This window comes from Athene cunicularia, assembly GCF_003259725.1.
Source record: "Athene cunicularia isolate RWA chromosome 1 unlocalized genomic scaffold, athCun1 chr1_part1, whole genome shotgun sequence".
NCBI classification, from domain to species: domain Eukaryota; kingdom Metazoa; phylum Chordata; class Aves; order Strigiformes; family Strigidae; genus Athene; species Athene cunicularia.
Window position 1 is genome coordinate 64,189,036 of NW_020799091.1, and position 25,048 is coordinate 64,214,083.

Sequence of the window (25,048 nt, forward strand, 5' to 3'; positions counted from 1 at the left end):
GGTGCCGCGGGGGCTCGGCGCTGCCGAGGGACAAGCGGGCACCAAACCCAACCCAGTCCTGCCTCTAATGAGGCACCGGGTTCTCCCCCTACCCCGGTACGTATTGTCTTCGCAACTACGTTTTCAGGTTATTCCAGTATTTTGGGATAAACTCCTCAGGAAACGCGATGGATGCGGCTCACAGCAATATGTTGCAAGCCGTCCTTCACTGCCCCTTGTCCGTCCGTAGTTACACAGGACACGTCCGATGTGGGAAGCCCTGTTAGCTGTAACCCGGAGCTGTGGGGTCAGAGCTCAGAGCTGCGCTTAGGCTGCCTATTGCCACCGCTTTAAAGCTACCCCTCTTACCTGTACTGCCCTGCAGACGGGGAAATGTGACAGCTAACGGGCCACACCAACTCTATACATTCTTCTAGACAACTTTAATGGCATAACTCCTGTGAAAAAAAACCACTTGTCTAGTGCAATTTTAGTATTCAGGCATCTCTAATACAGACTTCATGTCTCCACAGTAAATTACTGCAAATATAATGCAGCAAATGTAAACAATGTACTTCTATTACATGTAGTTGAAGTAAAGTACATGAAAACATAAGAGCCAGCCTATTCGTTCAAAGCAATCATCCCTAGGTTGGTATCTTCTGCCTGACAATGGACAATAGTAGACATGTAGGTAAGAGATATAGAAACACAAACCGCCATGGAGTGGTCTTTTCTTTCTGTTTTCAGCTTCTGAAGTGCAGAGGAAGAGGTCTCTTAGATAACAACTGTGTCCACTGTCACGCTAACAGCCACAAGTGTGCCTCTTCTTCATGAATTTCTCAAAAAGCTTTTTGATCCATTGGTACTTCTGGCCTCTATGAGTGGCAGCAAGGTCCCAAATGTGCACAAAGGCTAGAGAGGAACTTTTCCCCACCAGTTTTGAATCCAGCACTTAATAATTTTATAGGGTACTTGAATTTTCGTAATCTAAGACATAGTGAATAATCATGCTCTATTTGGTTTTGCCATGTCATTTTATAGACCTCTCTCATACGATTTCAGAAGCATACCCTTCCCTAAACTATGGAGCTTTGGTCTATTATTTGTTTCCAAACCCCTTTGAGCTGGCATTGCTCAGAGGAGCAGTCCCACCAGTCCCCATTACTTGTTTCTGTCCTTTGGTCACATCTGCTTTTTGTGCTGGCATGCAGCAAACCCAATCAGAGTAACCTAACAAAAACTATTTTTTTTAATTCGGATCAGTTCCCCCACTGAGTTGCTGTGCAGCAGCACAAAAACCCAAAAGGGAAAGGCTTTCATGAGTGGCAGCAAGTAGCCACAAGCGAAGGGAGCATGGGCCTGCTAATTTCAGCAGCAGAGCTGAGCCAAAATGGCTTGTGAAGCTACAGCTGCAGGCAGACGTTTCCTAGGACTGGTTGCCACTTTCCTCCCTATGTCGTTCATCCCCCTGCCCATGTCTGGAGATGTGGCTGTGCCGTTTCAGCTCGCTCACCTGGCAGGAAACTCACCCTTTTTTAGTGCGTGTATGTTTTCTACCAGGTTACTGTGCTGAACCAGCTCAGTGACAGGGCGAAGAAGCGTGAAGTGGGGTTGCAGCAGTAAATCCACAGGCTGCTGTGGGATTGCGGCCTGAGCCCCTCATTACAGAAGCCATTCCTCGTCTTTGCTTTCATCCTTTTCTGTATCTTTTCTATTTATACTTCTTTTCAGATGAAGTGGACAAAACTACATGCAATAGTCAAGATGTGAGTTTACAGTGGCCCTGTCCTGCTTCTGTCTTACTTTTGTTTTTTCTTACTCTTTCTGATTATTACATGGGTTCCTTTTTACTTCCTGACTTGTTCTTTTCAAAGAGCTATGAACAAGAGGTCTGAGACCTCTTTCCTGAATGGAGCTACTATATTACCAGTGGATACATATTGTGAGGGTTGTCTTCCATGGGTGCATCGCTTTGCATGTCCGTGTATTAAATCTCAGTTGTCATTTATCACCCTGTCACATTAAAAGTGTTATCAAGCAGTATGGCCAAGCTAATCTATCAGCTTCTGGCTACCAGAACAGGTTGTCCCACTCTTCCTTCTCTCCATACTTCCACCCTATCCCTGGATGAACATTTTGTCCCTCCCCAGTCCTTATGTGATTTTGTCCCTGATGTGACCGCTCGGCAAATCAGTTCAGCTCACTAAGCCAACAGAAAAGTAATTATTTTTTCTAAAAGTCTTCTGAAATTCTTGATTGCCAGTTTAAGATTTGACTGTTCAAACAAATTTTGTATTATCTGCCAAGTGTCCTCATGGCATTAAACTTCTCCATAAAATATCTGAAGATGTTGAACAACAGAGATTTTCATGGGTTCTGGAAACTGCTTTATATTGTGTAATCTAATGACATTTCCTTTCTTTTAGAGGGTTTTTTTATCCTTTTCCTTTTATTCATACACTCTGAGACCCTATGGTGAAAGAACAGGTCACAAGCTTTTTGCAAATACAGGTATGTAATATTATTGGAACCATCCTTATCTACATAAAAATCACTCCTTGAACCTCTAATGGGTTCGCAAAACATGACATCCTACTTGATATGCAATGTTGATTCTTCTCCAACATGTCAGTCAGTTTACTAATTCTATTCTTTATTATAGTTTCCAGTAAGTTGCCTGGCACAGACATCAAACACTGATTTGGGTGAGCCGAGGAGTCCTTTTAACAGTCACATTTTCCACTTTCCATTCTTCTGGCACTGTAGCATATAAGGCAGATTTAAGCAACGAGTTGCATGAAGCAACAATTTTGTTCTCTTCAGAACTCATGGTTTATACCATCTGATCTCAGCTATCCTAATGAGGTCTTAGGGAACATAAAAACCATAAAAATACAATGCAGAAAATATTAAAACAAAAATATACAAACTGCTTGTACTCTCAGTATGTCCATTTTAGACTCCCTTTTGACTTTAGAGTAATCCAGGCACAAACATTTCCAAATGTAGATCAAAAAAACCTCCCAAAATCAAAAAATGATTTGCCAGGTAACAGAACTTGAGTCAGTTATTCTGAATTCTTATGAGTATCAGTTGGTTCATCTTCCTTATATAATCCCCAAACAAATGCTACCAAGGTATCCTCTGGCTTTCAGTGCAAATCAGTGCATAGTATGTAGTAAAGCTGAAGAAGTGTAGTGGAAGAAGGTGTAGCTGAGCGAAGATCTTTTAGGTTCCTTCAACTAATTAAATTTGTAGGTATCAAATCGTAGAATGAAACTAAAATGTCCTAAAAAGAGTGAACAGGCCTCACAACTTTAGAGTTGAAGATACTGAGTTATGGAGAAGAGGAAGGGATAGCCAGCCTTCCTTCCTTCTGCCCGCCCGCCAGCCAGCCAGGGGCATTATGGGGAGGATGATTCTTGTTGACTTCCAAAGGACCAGCTTTTCCATGTGATGTACGTGTTTGACCTTAAGGAAAAATTGTTATGTCCTATGGGTTGTCTGACACTGCTGAAGTATCTCAGATTTTAGGGACAAGTGATTGTTTCACATACTCATTCTATGTTCATTTCCTGTTCTTTCTCTGTGAAAAGTGCTCCAAAAATGACTTTTTTTTTCTTTTTTTTTTTTTTCTACAAGGAGGGAGGAGTAAAACGATGAGAGATGACATCAGAATATTTTAAAAATTACATGATTGTGGAAGGCAGCATACTTAACCAGCAAACCCCTGTGAGAGTAAGCAAGCTGATTCCATGATCCTTGACCAGAATGCACTACAGGCTGGGCACATGCCAAATATGCTCAGCACATTAAGATCTGGAACTTGCTGCGTAGTTGTGTGAACTACAATTCTCAGCCTGATGCCAGGAAATAAACTGGAGGTTTCAAGGACGGGGAGCTCTGAACTGTCGTCATCCTCTCCACGCCTGTCTTGGTTCCAGGTCAATGGGGTTTCCTCTCATTAGACATCAAAATGGTGACTGAAAATGGCTTTAGGCATCAGGAAAACCAAATTTCTCATCTGTGCAGTGGCAATCCCTCTGTGGCGAGCAAGACAATGTGCATACTCCTGGAAAGAACATGCCATCGTCCTCCACAGGTGCTCTCAGACTAAATGGCACTAAGCAAAAGCACCAGAACTCCTGCCCCAACCAACAGTACATCACAGCTCCCTGTTCATTAAATACCGCTGCAGGGCATAGAAGGGATGCAGTGGCGATGGGGGACCAGAGGGTCTGTTTTCTGTGCAGCCTGAGTCACCATGATGCAGTTAGGACTGAGCATCTGGGAGGTGGGAAGTCCAACAGGGCTGTTGTATTTGTCATGACAAGAGGTTGCAGAGAAGAACTTGGAAGAGAACCTTACATAACTGACTCTGTTTTGTACTTCTTACTCCCTTTGAGAAGAATGGCTTTGAAAAGAATAGCTTTGCTTTCCTCCAGTTTGGAGAAAACCTCTGGATCCCTGGGATCCAAAGATTAGCTTGGGGAGTTAACTGCTTTGTTGAGGAAGCCCAGTTCCTCTACCAGGTGCCTGCCTTTTCATGTCTGTTATCCAGTTAAAGATACTATGTTAAAGTGTAATAGATTTCTTGCCTGAGGATAAAGCGTCCATTATACCATCACTAAATGCTTCTGTCATATTTCCTTATGTTGTTATTTGTCATTAAAATGCCATACAGGTTGAAAACCATCTTGATTTTCACCCACATGTGAGAAGTTAGAAAAGGGAGCTTGCAAACTGGAACCAGTGTAGGCAGACAGACTATAAATAGCTCTAGGACATCCCTGACAGATAGTTTACATTAAAAAAAGCATCCCCCCAAATATCCTACTGTCTTCATACACAGACACACACACACACACACACATTTTGATTGTATAGAAAAATGACACACAAAATCCTTACTGTAATGGTGTCATTTTGAAGACCTGAGGATTTGCATTTCTGCTTCACCCAAAGATGAAAGAGCTCTTGTAGCAGTGTGTGGAGCTTCCCTGGATAGACCTAAGGTAATAAGAAAAAGTATGGGTTCCCAGGCTAAAAATTTATGTTTTCTTCCCAGCAGCAGGAATTGAACCCAGAGTGGAAGACAGGAACATTTCACGGTACCAGTGCAACCGCTGCTGCTTGGGAAACCCAGGTGGTGGCTCAGGTTGGACCTTCTAAAGTGCTGCTGACACAGATGAGATAGTGGTTTTTGCACAGCCTGCACTTTCCTTTTTAAAAATAATGGAGTTTGAAACATGACAGTTCAACTTAATGTCTGGCTGTAAAATTAATCTAAATAAATCAAAACTGTAAAGGGTTTGTATTAATGAGAAGAGAAAGCTGGAAGGGTAAAAAAAAAAAAAAAAAAAAAAAAAAAAAAAAAAAAAGGATGCAAGCCTCCTAAAATTATTTCAAGGCAGTCAGTGTAACGATGGATGGTCATGCTGCTCTGCTGAAAGAGGTTACTAATGCATGTGTGAAACCTTATTCAAAGATACAGATTGATGTAGGATGAGAATGGTGATGAAAAGTATCTGTCAGAAAGATGAGAAACTGCAACTAAAACCAAATAGAAGCCATGCTTTGATTCAGGCTATTTTCAGATCCCTGGATAAATATGAAAAATTACTGTTCCCTCCCCTCTTCCAAATATAAATCCTTCCTGGAGCCACACAAACATGTGCCTTTGTTTAGATCAAGCCAATGTTTTGTGGAAGGATGTGAAATTTCATCAAGAGGTCTCAAAAAATGCTAATGGCATAAAATTCCTCTTATCTAATATGTTCAAATTAAACATTTTCTAATAAAAACAAACACCAGGAAGATCCCATTATACTGCTTAACTCTTTTGAGCAATTAGCATATATTGACTCAAGAAGAAAAGGGTTAGCTTTCAAAATATGCTTAATTTTAGAGGAGGAAGAAATGGATGAGAAGAATAAGCAAATGTAGATTAGAGAAAGAAAAAGTGGCTTGGATCAAGAAATGGAGCTAGATGTATGGAGAGAGATGTAGAAGAAAGGTTATTCATTTTTCACACTTCATTTATTCAAAAAGAAATTTTGTAAAAGACTCCCTCAGTAGTATCTCTCTTCAATAAGGGATGCAAAACCCGTTTTCTGACAGTGGTGCACTATGCTGGAGGGAGAAAAGGAGAAAGGCTCCCTTTGCTGCAGGTGCTAGGCATGCCCATGCCCATGCCCATATGCTGGACTGAATGACCAGAGGAATAACCTTTGCAAGGGACCAATTTCTCTTCAGGGCCAACAGTTTGCCTGCTGAATGCTCCTCTGCAGCCAAGACAACTGAATCTTGCTCCGAAGCATTGCACCAACATGGAAGGGACTGTTTCTTCTCTCTTCTTTGCTGTCCTCATCCCACTGGAAGCATGCTGAGTTAAAGCATGGGGCATCCCGGTGATGAAGAAACTACGGCAACCTGTCCAATTGCGGGGAAAGACTCGAGAGAAAAGGCGGTGTCAGCATATGGAGCCCATTTCCAACTTACACCGAGGACAAGAGTTCAACAAGCCTAAATCCCAAACCAGACTTTCTGAATATGAATGAACTTTTGAGTAATGTAAGGTATTTCATAAACATTGCTAGTGGATGTGATTTGTGTTTTATTAGGCCAGTTGTATATTAATATACTATGTATGAGGTCATCATGGTTTCTATTCCTATGCATTCCACATGTGCTTGTTTTCTAGGGGATTTTTAGTTACTTGAATAAAGCCTAAAATAAATATAAATGAACTCAAGGGTGACATGAGGAGTAAAAGAACAGTGCAGCGAAACAGTAAGAACAGATATAAGCCCATACAGTGTGTTATGCCCTACAAAACTGCACCAGGGATAACAAAAACACTGAGTTGGCAAGTGGACTTGCTGAGGTATTACATGAGTGTAAGCCATCTCTCAGAGGCAGGAGGGAGTGAGTGTACTGGTACTCATCACTGCCTCTGAAATGGGCTTCTTAGTGGAAGAGCATGATGTATTCCTTATTGTGCTTATTAAAGCAATAAACACATAACTTAAAGATTGCTCGTGTATGGAAAAAAGATGGCTTATTTGAAGTCAGTGGCTAAACTCCCAGCTATATAAAGGGACAGTGAGAGAAGAAACCATAGTTTTCTTGAGATGTAGCTCTTGTAAACGCCCTGAGCTATTGGCAGGGACCCCATACTGAAACAGCCTCCATACATCGATCTGGGTTTGGAAGAAGGGAGACGAGCTGTCATTGCAGAGAGCTTCCAAACTCTGGTCCCTGGGGCAGCTGCTGGTGGTTGGGGAAAGTTGCCTGGTAACAAGGATCTGACTCTTCTCATTTCCAGCTGTTAAACTGCATTGAAAGGAGCTGAATAATACCAGAATAGAAACCTAGCTTATCATTTGTCAGGTTTAATGTAACAAAATAGGAGCCATTTAATGGCATCTCTAAATTCGTTACCAGGATAGCACAGTTCCTCACTGGCAAAGTAAGCAAAACTCTTTCAAGGTTTTGTCACAAGGACCTTTTCTCCCGTGGATGCATTTTATTTTAAGCAGGTGGAAAAGCTGGTAAGTCATCAGTCAGCACTTGTGCTGATCAGCACAGCAACACTTTGGTTTTGTCACCCACATTTTTCCTATTAGCAGCAGGAAACACTGACCTCCTTGCTGAAGCCAAATGCAACTGCTCTTTTATTGTCCCTAATCAAAAGGCAAACAGAAAGGGTAGCATACATAAAAATTCCACCAATGTGAAGAGCCTTAAACAGAAGCCAGTCACTATTTCCATATGACTTGCACACACACCTTGGCCTCCTGTTTGTGTGTATATATAGACATATCGATTCAGTGGCTGAAAATATTTTTACTAAATATAGTGAAGGTGACATTTTGCCCTCTGAACTACATCTTCATTATTTTGTATTCAAAGGAGATGTGTCTTTGCAACGGAGTTCTAGCAGGTTCATGTTGCAGAATGAAAACATAGCTTTCTGTAATCTTTTATTGATTAGCTCCTTGCTCCAACAAGGTTTGTCAGTGAGATGCTGTAACCTCTGGCATGTGTGAAGAATGGGGAAAAGGTAATAGCATTGTATCAGAGCAGACAAGAAATAGACATAACTGAGAAACTAAAAAGTCATTTTTGGAAAGTGCATGCAAAGCTATGTATTAAAGTATCAAATTTTAGATTTACTTTTTGATTGGAAAATAGAATATCTGATGTGCTGCTTTCGCCATCCAAATGGAAAAGTGCATATTTATATTTTGTTAATAATAATAATAATAATAGTAATAATAATAATAATAGTAATAGTAATAAAAGCAAGAGTTCTGAGTTTAATTCTAAAGCAGGTGTTCTGTTTTCATTTTGGGGTTGTTTGTTGGGGTTTTTTTTCTGGAAGGGAGATTCTAGCCATCCAGTTTGGGAGGGAGAGAGAAGTGAATGAGGGCTGTTAACGTCTTTGTGGGAGACAAAGAAAAATGGAAGTGGCGTTCAGGCCAGAGCAGATGGTCATAAGCCTGCCATCATTAAGGGAAGGAGTTGCCAGATGTCTCGTTGTTGAGCAGCCTGTGATTGACTGCCATGAAATTTCTATCTCCCAAAGCTGGAGGAAAGGCAAATGCCTGCAAAACCCCAAGGCAACAAACCAAAAGGAGGTGTGAGGTATGGAGGAGGGCTCACAAGTCCTGAGAACAAAAAGGTGGCACTGATGTGGGTTTGGGTGAAGGAGGCAGCCCAACAAACTGCTGCTCATGGAGCCTATGTCTGCTCTTTCAGAAGGTACTGGCAACAGAAAGAAGAGAAAATCCATTTTGGTGTAAATTTTTTTAAAAATCATAGTTCAGCAGCTTGTTATTTTAACCATGAAAATGAGGGAGAGAGAAGAATATCTAGGTGAAGTATTGCTTCCCTTTTTCAATTATAGACTGCTTTGAAAGATATGGTAATGTGACAGTACATTGCTAGTGAGAGCTGGTTGTGAGCCTGTGTTGTGCTACTTTTATCAAATACCAAAACTTTCTAACATTAGTACTTAAAATGGACAAGAAGTATATGTCAGGAACATGCGCAAACTTGCCTTCAGGTAAATGTATTAATGCTCTCTTCTTTGTAATAAACCTTTGTGTTTCAGGAAGTTAGTGATGCTGTGAAAAGAAAACCAGGAGGCATACACAAAAATAAAAACGGTCTGAACCTCCATCTGTAGATGCATACAAATATGCACATATCTGTATCTCCATATCCACATACATATTGCCACATCTCAGCATCCTACAAACACGAATCCGTTAGCTTCTTACAACACTTCTCTGAGACAGGAAGGTATTATTCCTGTTTACAGACTAGAAAGCTGAAGCTTCAAGGTGAGGAAGTTCAAATGTAAAACCCAGGAAGTGCTGGAATTGACTTTATTTTTTTTAAGCCCAAGGGGGTTTTTTTATGTCCAAGGTTTACAGTCCATCTTTTCTTTCCAGTGTTTGACTTCCTTTCAAAATTTCTATGGCAAAGAGAGAAACATCATGTGATAGAATAGCATTCCAATGAAAGGAAAGAATTATTGTTTCTTTTTAAGTTGAGAGAGAGAGAGAAAATCTTTTCCCCATCTTAGTTTGTATCAGAACAGTAATGTAAAAATGAAGGTCTGATCCTTCAAAAGCAATTGATGCCAGCTTGGTCTGCAAGGTCTACCACAGGAAGAGGTGAATAAGCAGTTGAGAAAAATCTCTGAATGAATTACACTCAGAACATGATAATTAACGTCCTCCTTGGATCTTAAGGGCTGGAAACAGAAAAAAACTGGTCCAAAAGGCCCAATTCAGCACTATTGCATTTTGGCATAGGCAGAGCAGTGTGCCATAAAAAACACAACAGCAACACCCCTTTAAAAGGAAGAAACAAGGGCAAAGCAGGTCTGGAGGGGCAGCAATCCTTTTTACAGACTGGTGCAAGGGGCAGATTAATCCACCCCCACTGCAGGACATGGGCTGGGGCTTTCTTCACCTGTGGTACCCACCCCTTGTCTCCGAGGAGCCCGCCCTCACTCCCTGTAAGCAACACTGAGGCAGCGGAGGTGATGGAGAAGGGAACTGTGATACTGTGGCACATGGGAACGGCACTCAGCAGGGAATAGGGTATCTCTTATGTTACCCTCTTTCAGCATTTTATCCAGTGACTGTATATTGTATACAGGACCCAGTCTAACACTGGGTACTGGGGTCTCCTGAAGATTCTTTGCTAGGTTTACTCATAAATGACTTGTACTGACTCTCTCCAAAGGAAACCCGGTCATCCAGTGGTTGCCCTTTGTCTACAATCACTTTGCTTTCATCTATGGTTTGGCAACAGCTGCACCAGGAAAAGGCACATAATTACAGTTTGCTTCTAAGTTAACCAGAAATTCAAATTTTAAGTCCCAGAAATTACACATTGGTTATAACTAAGGAAAAAATTCAAGTATCCCTTTAAGGAGCCAGTGTTAAGCAGGATACTCCTGAGTAAGTCAAACCTATCACAAGAAAAACACCTTAATATCTCAGAAAAACCCATTCAGTCATTATCTGGCTAGAAAATTAAGTTCAGCTGTTTTCTTACTAAAGTTTTCCAGTTCTTATTTTTATTAAGTGTGCATTGTTTATACATTGTGCTCTAGAAATATTTTATTACATAAATGTTTGTATTGAGGGAGGGAAAAAACCCAACAAATAAATCCGGCCTATTTAAGGCTTTTAGTCTGTACATATGCTGCAGTGAAGATCCTCACAGCATGGCTCACTATATGCAGATGCATTTGCTGCCTGGCAGGGTAGCTCAGCTTTCCATAGCACTGTCAGCTCTGTCAAAACTGGAAACCTTCGATACGTCCATCACTTGCATAGACACCAGCTCTTAGGGCAGGTGCAGTAAATGCATAGCCAATGTATGTTTGGGGGGTGAAGCCCACTAAATCCCACATGCAGTATCCTGAAAGCAGGAGACTAGCTGTGTGCAGGCTGCACAAGCTTCACACTGTCAGCAGAGGAGTTGCCCTTGCTGTGCAGTGTGGTGGGGTTGTAGCAAGGCCAGCCAGAGCTTTTCAAGGTGTTTGGTGGGAGATGAAGGGGAAAGATGCTGTACCTGCTGCACTGCTGCTGCTCCTTGTCTCCTATGGGCAGTGCCACACTCTCGTCTTCAGACAGAAAAGGGCTCATGGGGTCAAAGCTTTGTGTTAGCTCAAAACATAAAGTTAAGAGGCTGTGGCAATGCCACTGGTGTGACTCCTGCACATCAGTTAACCCACAACACACATGAGCTCATGTATGGTCCCATGTGCATACATACTGCATAGCTGTATATGTTCATTGCACATGGTGAAGATAACTGCCCTCTGTGGTGCTCAGGTTTCTCAACTCAAGTGCTCAGCTGTGGCCGCATTCAGAGCGCCATGAAGGGAGTGATAAAACCTGACACCAGAACCACCCCAAGCACCAGCACACACTTACCTGGGGTGGGCAGAGGCATCCAGTGTCCAGCAGCCCTCTCCTTGCCTCTCTCCCCGTGTGCGGAGGTATAGTCTGAGTGACCCCTCCAGCCTGATACCCACCAACAGGAGTCACAGAGAAGCTGCAGCACAAGCTGATTCCTGCGCACTGATCCTCTCTCCCCGTCCCTTGTGCCAGGACAGCAGTGCCTCCGTCCCACTCCCTGGGAGGGCATAGGGGGCTCCCATGATGCCCACCACTTGCAAGGGGGATGCTCAGCTCCTTCTGCTTCACCTGGGAAGGCTTCCACCACCACAAAAGATCTCCCTCCAGGCACTCTCCCTTTTTTCTCCTCTGTGCTCAACTTTAAATATATAACGATACAGCATTGTGCAGCTTCCAATAGGGGCTGATAAGCAGATTGTAAAGGCTCATTTTTTCTGAAAAGGCAGAAAACTAATGCAAATTACATTCACTGTGGATTTTGATATGTGCAGCTTGATGCTTATCAGCCCAATTGTACACCAGGGAAAGAAATGGCAGGATTGGTCTCCTTGTCCTACGTGGAGTTTGAGAAGAAAAACTGTGAAACTCTTTGTGTTACAGTCAAGCATAACCGGGGCCTTCACATTTCCAGAAGTAAAGCAGGTTCTCTGGCCAAATTAACGAAAGTGGAGAATTGCCAAAGAAAACATTTTTGTCCAGCTTAGCTTATCTGATGTTACCAGCATGTAGTGATACTTTATCGTAGAGAGTTATTTCCTCTGTTAAACATAGAAGCAAGAGCAAGTACGTATAAACAATGCATGCAACCAAACCCCAAACATTTAACTGTTTTAGCTTACCATAATGGGAAGTAGGGACAGAGGGGAAAGAGATAAAATTAAGCATTCTTCAAAGAGCTCAACTACTGTTTTCTGTGCTGGAATTGTCTCAATGAGAAGAACGCCTGAAGCACAGAGCGAGTGGCTGCCCAGCAGCCAAAAGCTCTCTCAGAGCCCAGGTCTGTTGTGAAAGATGGGCACTCTGTGTATGGGTGACTTGAGGAAGACATATCTCAGATCTCATGGCTTGGAAAATGCACAGGAGGTAGCAAATGCCTCACCTGCCTTTAGAAATGTCTGGAGAAGATGTTTGTGTCTGATCCACTCACCCCAGGCTTTCCTCATGGCAAGCAGAGGGATGTAGACACCTTTAAGGGCACGGTTCATCTAAGCTATTTCAAGCGTCTGCTTTGGGATTAAGTGATTCACACCCTGAATGCATTGGTTAAAAAGAGATTACTTCATAGTGGATGTCTGTGTTATAAACATCAGTATTTCATCAAAAGAGCCCATAAATCAGCACAAGACTTCCTCGTGACAGTTGCCATCAGCCATCATATATCCACTGGGACCTGGACAGTTTTGCCCACCCAAATAGCAAAGAGAAGAACGGGAAACCAGAAACCTTCCTTCCTGTGGATGAGATCCTAACCCTCCAAAGCAAATGTGTAAAGCTGTACTGTGACAAGGAGGATTGGCAAGGATTATACCCCCAGACAATGCAGTTTCACGGTTAGTTATCCTTCCATCCTTGAATTCTACAGTTGAAGTATTTAAAAAATTCCAGTGCATCCCAGGCCAGGAGCCTCTGAGCATAACAGCAGCTACAGAAAAAATTAGAAAAGAAAGTATATAGTACAGTAAGTGTTACTTATTACCACTATAAACCAGTCTTTAACACAGCAGTTTTGTTGCAGAGCTGTTTATTAGGAGCATAAAATTTTATGCTGCCAAGATATTATACAAAGGGCTGAAGTGATTTTCCAGGATGAAGGGCTAAAATATGTTTGTGTGGCTGAGACAGGGGTTTTGTGCAGTAGAGCCCCAGTATCTCTATGGCTGGAAGATGCGGAGCAGATCCAAGTGTCCTTAACACTTAAGGATATCAGGAGGTGATGAGCGCTGAGGAAAAGAAGGTAGGGCAGAGTGTGATTCTCCCTACCAGGGATTTACAATCGTTTGAGACTCTTGTCAGTTAATTATGATTTAGTGTGATATTTCATGGTGAATTATGTAGGGTTACGAAAGGAAAGCTTTGGTTGAATGTCTGGAACAAGGACTGGGTTGTGAAACCTCTGTGTGATGGAGCAGTGAGGGCTCAGCTGGCCTGCAGGGCTGGCTCAGGTAAGGCTATGTCAGCACCCTTACCACCCATCCCTTTGCCTGAAGAGTAAGTTGTGACCTGGGACATCATTTCTTCACTGATAACCCCTATGCCCATGGGCATTTTTTGCACATAAAAATGTATTTTGAAATGTTAAGTTCCAGCTCCTGCCTGTGTGTTTTCAGTTAAGTTGGGCAGGGTGAGACACAGCCTCTTCTGATAGCATATACTGATTCATAAGCTAGGACATTAATTGGCAGAGCAGAAAAAAAATGTGTTTGTTAGCTCTTAGGCACATCAAACAGGTGCTGATGGCAAAAACATGTTCTGCAGGAGGTCCTAAGGAATGTCAAGGCTGAACAGAGTGCTGTAAAGTCATCTCATTCCCTGCTAGCAATCCTTGGACATCATCCAAAACTACCTGTGGCTTTAGTTTAGTTCAGTTGGAATTGAGAATTAGCAAGATAAGCATGTGTAAACATCTATGTATGTAGAGGTAGAAAAAGCAACATAGAGAAGACTGTATCTTGGTAGCCTGCAGGTCTAAGGGGACACTACAAAGCATATATGTATTTAAGCATTTATAAGTTTTCCAGTAGATATTTAAGAGCCCATTTTGCCAATTATCAGGCCTAGCATAAAGGACACAGCCAGCATAAAGATGAACCAATAACCAAATTGTATTTGACACAAAAGCGTCAGTACATGGGTGATTGCTGGGGGTACAAACAAGTCAATCAGGTTATACATAATCAACACCAATCCCAACAACACCACCACATGACCAACAATGAAACACACAGTGAAATAAAGTCTCACATAGAAGAGATGGGAGACAACCAGGTCAACCAGCCAAACACACAAGACCAAGGAAGCCACATACTGAATCTCTACACAGCCCACATTTACAAAAGCCAGACCTGACTAGAGCCCAGTTCCAGGGAGGCAGGAGGTCATTCCCCAACAGGAAAATCTGCAAAATGCACACACCTCACAGACAGACACTGCCCCTGCCTGCAAGCGGTCCCAGCTTGTATCCCTAAGTGGGACACCTGACCTTTGCTTACTTAATGTGGGACACCTGGGGCTCACTCACCCAATGGCTCTGTCTGCCAGGCTGGCCACACCCTGGAGGGAAGCCCAAAGGCAAACTCACCTCCCCTTTGTGAAGGGCTGTGGGAATCACCCATATGTCAACCTTAATTTGGGGCTTGGGGTTGAAATCCCAGCATTTCAGAGCCACAGTTTAAATTCATGATGCTGAAAGTCTTGATTGAGAATGAGATCAATCACAGCTGAGTCTCTGTCAGGAGCCAGTGCTTTGCGTTTCATTACACTGTCATGCAGTGGTGTCGAGCTATATCTTATCAGGCTTTCTGAAGTAGGCCCAGTCCAGAGAAGCTCTCGAGTGTGTGTTACTTCAAGTGTACAAAAAGTCCTTTGAATGTCTGTGATTTGAGCCACACTGCTTATGTTCTTCCTTGGTGTGGAGCTGTACTTCTAGATTCATGAGTAGGATCCAGATCCTAAACAAGAATTGAGAACGTCAATGCCTTTCTGAAATTAAACCTCTCTGTCAAGTCCTGGGTATTTTCCTCCAGACAATCCTCAAAGCTTAATATTAAAAAGAAAGAAACCAAAGAAATCATGAATCTAGATGCTGTCTAATGAGATCTGAGTCTACAACACTCTTCTTTGTTCAAGAAATTGAGAGTAGAGTGAAATCTTCAGAAAGTACTGATAATCCTAAATTTCTTAAAACTCATTCACAAATAAACTCAGCAAAGTAAAAGCCTAGTCTAAACCATCTCTTGTTCACTTTTGGGGAATTCCTTTACCTAATTTATAGAAATTAAGTTTGAATAAGCCCCTGGAGTATAAAAGGCTCCAAATTTCACAGGAATTTGTTAGTGGTTTGCAGTAGGCTGCAATGGGATTCGTCAGAATAGGACAAGGTAGGATAACCAGTACCCAGATATCCAACTGCATAATCATTTTCCTAGTGTTCTTGCAGGCATGTGCATTTAACATCTAAAACTGAGTCTTGTGAACACCAGCAATTCTGTGGGTGTGAGCAGAAGAGAAATAAAACTAAACCAAACAATCTAACAGACAGATTGCATTGGACAGGAGAGGTGACACACCATTTCTATGGGAACACAGCAGTTGCATTCACACTGAAACAGCTCATATTCATGTACCACACTCTACCTGTCAGGTACGATGTCCTGAGTAGCACATCAGTTCAGAATATCAATTCAGAACTCAGGTGGAGTTAGGAGAGGGGCGTGGAGAATCCTCTACTTTAAATGTATTTTGACATTGGCACAACCAAATTTAATAGGTTGTTTTATGGGTCCAGTTACAATACATGCAGGAAATCCCAGGGCCAGGACACCTGGGCTTGGTCAGCCAGCACTACTGTACCCAGCAGCCTGACTGCTCTCATCCCTTGGCCTGACAGGGGCACAGGTGGTGACAGTAGAAAACCCAAAATTCGGAAGTCTTTGCTTTTGGTTTTTCATCTGTGGGAAGTGTACAGAGAACTGTGATTGGATTCAAATGATTTACAGTAAGGAAAATAAAAAAGCCCAAGGGACACTGACTGGTTTGAAAGACTTGAAGTTTGTTTACCCCCACTTCTTTTTCCTTTTTCCTCATTATCTGGGACTTTGGGACTACTGTAGCACAGAAACATCTTAAAGTGGAAAGGCTAAGACACTCATGGAAAGATACATGCTGAACAAGGTTCCAGCATCAAATTAAGGTCTTCTTACAACAAGCAATAGTAGCATGCTCAGGGTTACTTTCATGTGTGGGCTTCAGACTTATACAGCCTATCTTGACTCAAAGGACTTTATGGCTCCCTGCCATTATAAATGGGACCAACTGAACTTCTAGGCAGTCCTGTTTATATTTACACATTCTTGTCTGCTTAGAAATATTTGTTTCCTTGTTTTTGTGGGTCCTTTGTGTTTTGTGCCTCTGACTTCATCATATTTGAAAAAAAAAAACCCCTGAAATATCAACTATATCAAGAGGAGACAATAGTGACTGTCTGGGATTACTCTAAGCACTTTCTTTCCTACAAAAGAAGAATGATAAATTTATATCTTCTTTTATATATGTGTAGGAGAAATTCTCAAGTCTTCCAGGAATTCTCTACTTTGTAGACAATATTTGTTGTCATTGGGGGAAACAGCAAAGTTTGATACATTGCTAAGAGGTGCTTGTGTCTTCAGAGTCTTCTGAAGACTCATATGCAGTAACCCCAGGTCCTCATTCCATCACAGCCACGTGCACCTTCACTACAAGGCTTTAATTTGGTATGGAAGTCACACGTCAGTGCAACAGTCATGCAGTGAAGTTTTGAGAGCACTCTATTTTTCAGACAGGATATCACAACTCATCCTCTTCTGCTGCCTCTGTGGCAGAGACCAGAGATATCTGGCACATCTTAGAGCAGTCACAAAGTTTAAATCTACCTCTTCATTTTGAATAGGTGGGTTTCTTTTTTTTTTTTTTTTTTTTATTATTACTTGTTTTGAAGTTGATTTACTTTTTTAAAAAAAAAAAAAGTGACAGAAATTTGTACTTCTCCCATTATAAAAGCATGATCTCCCATAATAAAAAACATGTCTTAAAGAGATGAATGTGTTTCTGCTAAATCACTTCTTCAAGTGTTGGGGTTTTCTCTCTCTGACAGCCTTTCTACTGTTACTCCACCAAAGTCCATAGAAATAATCTGGCACAGAGCACACTACCTGAGAGTTTTCTGACGTCTTCACAATGTAAGTGAAGATCTCAAAGTGAAACATTTTTCAACCTTTTGTTGAAAAACCTATGTTACCACAAATCTTTCTGCTTCTGTCTTTGTTGGGATTCTAGAGGGCTTTCTGCGAGAGAATGGCCATGTGAGCAATCCTGCGTGAGAACAAGACTGATAAGAGCCTCAGCCGAGCAAGAATGCGATAAGGATGTGACCCTGAATGAGAGGGGAGAAACTCGATGAGACAAACAACCCCCGGGAGGGTTTGGGATGGAAGAGGAAGTTCCACAAGGCAGGAAGCCTGGCAAGGCTGATGTGGCACTTTTTATCCAATCATAAGAAGGTTTAAAGCACAGGCTAAGTTAAGTGTCCAGTCTTGAGGACCTGTACTGCGTGTTACTCACGTGTGCGGGAGAACATTATAAAAGGGCTTTCTTAGTTGTAATAAACGGGCATTGCTTGATCACATTGTCATGTGCGTGCTCAGCTCTCCCGCATGTCTTTTTTATGAGGAACACTATTTCCATTCTTCCTTAATTCTCTCTTGAAACTTGTTTTACTCTGTTCTCTTCCCTCTTTCCCCTACATAGCTACAATATACAAAAAGCACTTTCACTCCCCCTTCTGCCTCTATTTTATTTTATCTTCTCTCACAATGGGTCTTCAGTGACTCAAGAAAAAAGAAGTCTCATCCATTGTGCAGAAGAGACATGCATAGCCCAGCATACTGTTCTATTTTTCATAGCATCTTGACAATATTGAGTCATTGCATCCTATAAGCCACTGAAAGTTGCAAACCTAACTGTGACACTTCACATTCCTCTTATTGAATATTTTTTTTCAAATTATAATGCTAATTTATCAAGATTTTTTTGAATTTCAGTCCTATGCACCAAAATGATTGCTACCCTTCCCAATGTAGTGGTCTATAAAATGAGAAGTACGGAGCATATTCTTTAATGCATTATTGAAGTTATTAATTAAAGTATTGAATAGCAAAAGACTTAGGCCCTTGTAAATGCACACATCCTTCTGTTCTGATCATACATGACCGACAACAACTTTCTGAATACAGTTTTCCAACCACTTTTTTAGTTCTCTTGATTTACTGTATAGATGTAACATGCATGAGGTTATCTAGTGAGCTCGTTCCAAGACATGGCTAAAACGAAGAGATATTACACCTCCCCTATCTACAAATAACATATAGGAATGAATAAATAAATCTATTTCCTTCTCTTGGAAGGACATTGCCTTATTTTGACATGACCTGTCCTTGAAAAATTTGTGCTAAGTTATACTTTTCTTCTTATTTGGGTTTGTTGGGGTTTTTTTGTGTTTTTTTTTTTTTTTTCCTGAGACTTAGAAATTCCTGGTTTGTGTGACTGTAAAGCCTTTCATGTGTAAACAAAATGGCCAGTTCAAAGTCGGTCAAAAATAAATGTAAAGTTTTTGAATAGTTGAATTGAGTAAACTGTACAAAATAAGCAAGATGGTCTGAATCCACTTTCCAGTAGGAAGGTGTACAATGATGTACAATGGGGATGAAGAAGCAGAGGAAGTGCTGATGCCAGTAGGCATGTCTTCATCTGTACCTCCTCAGAGCTAACCTTTTTGTCAAAGTACACTGTGTATAATCATTTAGTATTTACCAAAACACCTAAATTCCTAATGGCTAGATGTTATTTGCTTATATTTGGCTTTCAAATTGCAGCCTGTTGTAGGAAGAGTCAGAGGGTACACCATATGGGAAGGATTTCAAAGTCCTGCAGTATTTGCATCCCTCTGCTCTGGTAAAATCAGTGGCAAAACTCTTGCTGACTTTGGTGAAAGCAGTGATAACCTTTCAGTGTGCTTGAAAGCTGTTTTCTGTTTGATCCACTCAGTTAATTGGCTGAAAAATACATGCATGAAATACATGCATGAAGTAAGAACCTACTACTGGACTGCCCTTCCCTCTCACACACTAAAGCTCGTCTGATGGAAGATGTAAAGCCTTGCACCCTCCTGCGCAAAGGACAGCAGCAGATGTGGGAAGCACTGTGGTCCCTGTCCCAGCTCACCTTGTCCCCCCTGCCCGCCGTGCTGTTCCCACCAGGGCTCTGGGGGCTGCAGGGCTTCTCCCGGAGGGAGCACTGGAAAATACAGAGCGCTCTCATCCCAAGTTGAGGTTAACTTTTAGAGTAGAATGGTTTAAAAATGCAAAGAGTGTGGCTGCTTGTCCTTAAACCACCCCTGTCAACTGCAACTTCAAGATTTACTCTCCCCTCCAAACCACACCTGTCACAGCTAATACCTCTGCAGGAGATACTCAGGGGCACTGCAGCAAGTTGCAGTCAGTGTAATATGTATTTTGTACTCCTGAAAAGGGACATGGCCTGCTCATGTGCATCAGAGTTGGCAGAATTATGACACTTCATTGTACATCAAAGTGCACTTCTGCAGGTCACTTCAAGCTTATTTCTGATTTTAATGGGACTAATGGAAGTACTAAATACTCCCTGTGGTAGCGAGTGAGTATAGTCCATTCATTTGACTTAACAAAAGTAAAATAAACATAATATTTTCCTTCTGAAAATAAATGGAAAGAATACCTTGAAAATGAACCTAAAATAGATATTTAAGTCATGAAAGGACCTTTCCCTTCTGTTATTTCAAACCATAATAATTTATATTCATTTTGGCTCCTTCAACAGCAGCTAGCAGTGATGAAGTAACTGAAAAAGAGCATAAATCACTGAATCGGAGCATAGTAAGTCATGTAGTATCATGACCTACATATTCCTATTAGGTGACTTATTACACTTGCATGGTTCCAAGTTGAAAAGAATGTACATTTCTTTAGGAACATATAGCTGGGTGGTTGGAAAAAAGCATATAGAGGATAATAATAAAAAATGTACAGCTGAACACGGAAAGACAAGGTTGTGAGTTACTGCTGCTGTAGTTTTCCTTAAAATCCAGCTGTTTATCATAAATTTTTGTGTCTGTGCAAGCATGTTAAGAGATATTCAGTGATGCGGTAGTTATTGGAATCATTACAAAAACAACAAACCTGAGGAGAAAGACAGTTTTTCAGCATTTTATTTGCTACACAGGACAAGCAACGAAACACACTTGTAAAAATTTGAAACTTCACAGTTACACTGACCAAGCACTCAGTAAGAAAAGCCCAGTTACGCAGCAGGTTTCAATTACATCTGTAGTGGATTTCAGGGCAGTTACATCAGCTCCTATATGATGGGCAAATTGAAAGGCTGATTAGTGAGGATGAATTGTGCAAATAGACAGCTTGTGGGTCTTCTCTCAGTTATTTCACCTCAGTATTCTTCTACTAACACACAAGTTTCTTGAGAAGCAGTCAGTATTTTCAAAATAGCCCTGTAATGACCTGTAGTCAGGGTTTTGGCTGTTCAGAGATCAGGCTGATGATGAAATTGCCTTTCCTGAGAACCCAGGAGTCTGTGAACATGGCTGTATATTTGGGTTGTCTGTTCAGATTTATTTTAAATTCTTACCTTATGCAGGCACAATTTCTATTCCACTACTCAACAGAAAAAATAAAATGTTAGCAACATGAACATTTTCCCAGTTTTATCATTAGGAAGCAGATTGTGGTGTCTGGAGAATAGGCTTTAAATCGGAGGAGGGGGAGACTTCGCAAAAGATTAAATAATTTGTTATTTGATGATGTTTTAAAAGCAAACTGAGTGTTGGAAAAAACAGCTGTAGGCTAACTATGGCCTCTGTGAGCTTCTTAAAAACCCCAGTACAGAGTCCTGCCAGGCCTTTAGGAAGACAATTGTAAGATCAGCAAGACAAACACCATAATCAATTGCTTGTCTAGACAGTCCTCCCACCTCCTTTCCAGTCCTTGTCTCTCTCCACGATCATTCCTGAAATACCTCAGCAGCGACTGCTTGTGCATCATTGTAGACAAACAAGGAATCCCCCTGTGATGGTCCAAACATCTCAGCTATTTATTTTTTTTCCTGTCATTTGACTCAAAGAATGAGTCTCTGAAGAGAGACAAGGGGAAAGTGAGGAGGAAGCATATCAGTCTGAAATGATGTCCTGCCAATAAGAAAAGGTGATTTCAGGGCAGACCCAAGGGGCTGGTGTGCATGTGGCTGTGGTGGAGGGTGCCTGTGAAGACGGTGAGCTTGCCAAGCTGACTAAGGAGGGAATCACTGCTGCCTCCACCAGTGCTTCCAGGTGCAGCAATGGGGCCTCATGTGAGTGTGGGAGCTGCGAAATGCCGGCTAGGAGAAGGTGCAAGCACCCATAGAAGGACTTATTGGCTGTACCCCCTTTTTCTGGCCTTCCCTTTCTGCTCTCAGCAAACCTGAAGGTGAGGAGAAGAGTGCAGGAGTTGTAACCCAGTGGTGCAGCTGAGATGGAGACAGATGGGGTGGCTCATCCAGCACGTGGGAGTGTCTGGCTATGGCCACAGGCCACACGGGCTCTGGCGTTCACAGTGGCAGCAGCAGATCCCGGCTGTAGGAAAGGGTGGGTGGGAGGAGGACTGGTTCCCCAAAGGGTCCCAGGAGCTGGTGGAGGTACAGGGCTCTTGGTGGTCCAGGAGGCTGTGAGAAGGGGTTTGCTGGGAGCTGGGGTGAAGGGCCAGCTTTGCTGGAGTGCAGGAATAGGGATGTTTAACCCACAGAGCCATCAAAGGGGAATGTGCTGAAAGCATTTCAGTCAGTTGAGGACTGCAGAAAAGCAGGACAAATTCCCATCCTGTCCTTACATGGTTGGCCAATGACTTAAGAAGAGATTCAGTGCAATTCCTTTCCAAAAGAAGATATTGTTTTGAAGTAAGCCTGTACCTTTCACAAACATGCCAATATACTGGCTGACACAGTTCCTATTCCAGAAGAATATATTATTTCTTCTTTGATAGGAGGTCAAATAAATAAGAGAATGGACTGAAATCACATTCCAGTGTATTTGTTATTTCCAAACGCCTAATTGAGAAAAACAGAATTGCACAACATTTTTTGCGATTTCATCCATTATTGTTCTCTGAGGGATCAAACATTGCAAGAGCCACTCATACGGACAGCCTGGGCAAATATCTCCTTAAAAATTCCAGCAGTATGAAGAACAAGGTTTTCTGGAAGTCACTCTGTGCAAAACGCTATTCAAATTCCATTTGAACGAAAAGGCATGTCCACAAATAAAACACATGGGCTTTAATGACAAGTCCTGTTTAGCTCAACTTCGGCTGTCAGGTGAGATGACTCCCATATTCTTAAAAACACTGTAAATACCAACACGTCTTTTTCTTTTTTTCCTGACAGGATCTTGTGGGTTTAACTTCTCACCTTTGGAGTCTTCACCATAAGATGTTATGGGAATAACATCTATTCTGATCAAGAGAAAGGGGTTGGGTAGGCAGCTAGAGCCCTGGACATCTGCCTGCATGCATGCTTCATGTTTAGCTGTGTTTTGGACTGCTCTGGACACTCCCTGCACCATAAACCTGACCTAGAAGAGCCCTAAGCAGTGCAAACATAACATTAGCCCTTGAGTGCTCCTTGGCCTTGGTACATGACTTTTGTTAGTTTAGCTGTGAAGGACTATCCTCCAAGTCCTGCTTCTCTGGAAGAGCTGAGCATCCAATATTCTCCACAGCAATGGTTTTCATGCCATATTCATGGCATTTAGGTATCCAAACTCCTTCATTTCCTTTCATCTGGCTTTTTAAATAAAACAGTGAGCTCTGCCATGTGTGTGGAGGATGTTGGATTAATGGCCATGTTTTCTTCTCATCCTGCAGTTCAGCACCCTGCTGAAACATACAGTATTTAAGTTTTGGGAATCCAAGATAGTTCACTACTCTGTATTGGTGTATTTGGCAGGACAGTGTTTTGCCTGTGATGCCTGTGTGCCATGCATGTGTCTGAAGGACTGGGTGGCTAATTTCATGATTATCTACACAGGAAGAGGAGCACACACATGCCTAGCCAGAGGGAAAGAAGTTAAACCACTGATCCCAGACAAGAAGGGTTCAGGATGACTTAACTGGTTATGTCAGCAGAAATCACCTTCAGTCCTGGCTACAATGCTGCAACAGCAGAGGAATTTATGAAAGGAAGCTGTTTCATGACTCCAAAAGAGTGGGACCTGCAACACATATTTTGGCTGAAACTAGCACCATAAAATTAATATTGTGAGACTATCCTTCAACATAATGTTGGGACAGTAATTACAGATTAGAAAGACCAGCCAGGATCTTCTGCCCATCTTCCAGGCTAACACAGGGTATTGTTCTGCTTTCAATTCGTTCAGCTGTAGCATTGTTGCGACAGTATCCCACCACCTGAAGGACTGTGCTGGGAGGAGTTTCACCAATCCCTCTGGATCTACGTGTCAGACTCCATTTCAGAGGCACAGTTGTATCTCATTATCAGTCAGGAATCATAAAAAGACATTGCTTTTCTTCATGAGCATTTGCAGTGTCTAAAGAGTAGCTGTTCCTCCCTCTGCTGCCATTTAACCATGCTGCTTATTATGATAATGATCTTGCACCAAAAGTCATGCTGGTGATCCCTGCCACCACAGGGAGTCACTTGCCTTTAGCCACTTTCTCAGCACAGTCTAATCATGAAATGCCTTAACTGGACCAGTTGTTGAAGTCATTCCACAGAGGAGGGGAGCTACATCCCAATTTTTGGATGAGTATGTTTGAGGAACACCAATGTCTGGCTTGCATTTCTGCTGTTGCAGCGCTTTAAAACCTTGTATCCAAGTCACTTGTTTCTGCACTGTGTCTAGGTGCCCCTTGGCTTTGCAGCTTCCTGAGGAGATGAAGTGAAGAGGGAGGTGCTGAGCTCTTCTCCCTGGGATCCAGTGACATGGTGTGGAAATGGCTCACAGCTGCACTGGGGGAGGTTCAGACTGGACATCAGGAAGCATTTCTTCCTGAAGAAGATGGTGGTCAAAACCCTGGAACAGGCTTCCCAGAGAGGTGGTTGATGCCCCAAGCCTGTCAGTGCTTAAGATGCATCTGGACAATGCTCTCAACAACATGCTTTCACTTGGTCAGCCCTGAATTGGTCAGGCAGTTGAACTAGATGATTATTGTAGGTCACCTCCAACTGAAATTATTCTATTCTATTCTATTCTATTCTATTCTATTCTATTCTATTCTATTCTATTCTATTCTATTCTATTCTATTCTATTCTATTCTATTCTATTCTATTCTATTCTATTCTATTCTATTCTATTCTATTCTATTCTATTCTATTCTATTCTATTCTATTCTATTCTATTCTATTCTATTCTATTCTATTCTATTCTATTCTATTCTATTCTATTCTATTCTATTCTATTCTATTCTATTCTATTCTATTCTATTCTATTCTATTCTATTCTATTCTATTCTATTCTATTCTATTCTATTCTATTCTATTCTATTCTATTCTATTCTATTCTATTCTATTCTATTCTATTCTATTCTATTCTATTCTATTCTATTCTATTCTATTCTATTCTATTCTATTCTATTCTATTCTATTCTATTCTATTCTATTCTATTCTATTCTATTCTATTCTATTCTATTCTATTCTATTCTATTCTATTCTATTCTATTCTATTCTATTCTATTCTATTCTATTCTATTCTATTCTATTCTATTCTATTCTATTCTATTCTATTCTATTCTATTCTATTCTATTCTATTCTATTCTATTCTATTC

At 41.6% G+C, this 25,048-nt stretch overlaps 1 protein-coding gene across 1 annotated transcript in view; it reads right to left on the bottom strand.

The window, feature by feature from the left end:
• The window catches only part of GAS6 (growth arrest specific 6), an 81,077-nt gene that overhangs the window by 42,996 nt on the left and 13,033 nt on the right, over positions 1–25,048 (bottom strand). The window lies entirely within an intron of this gene.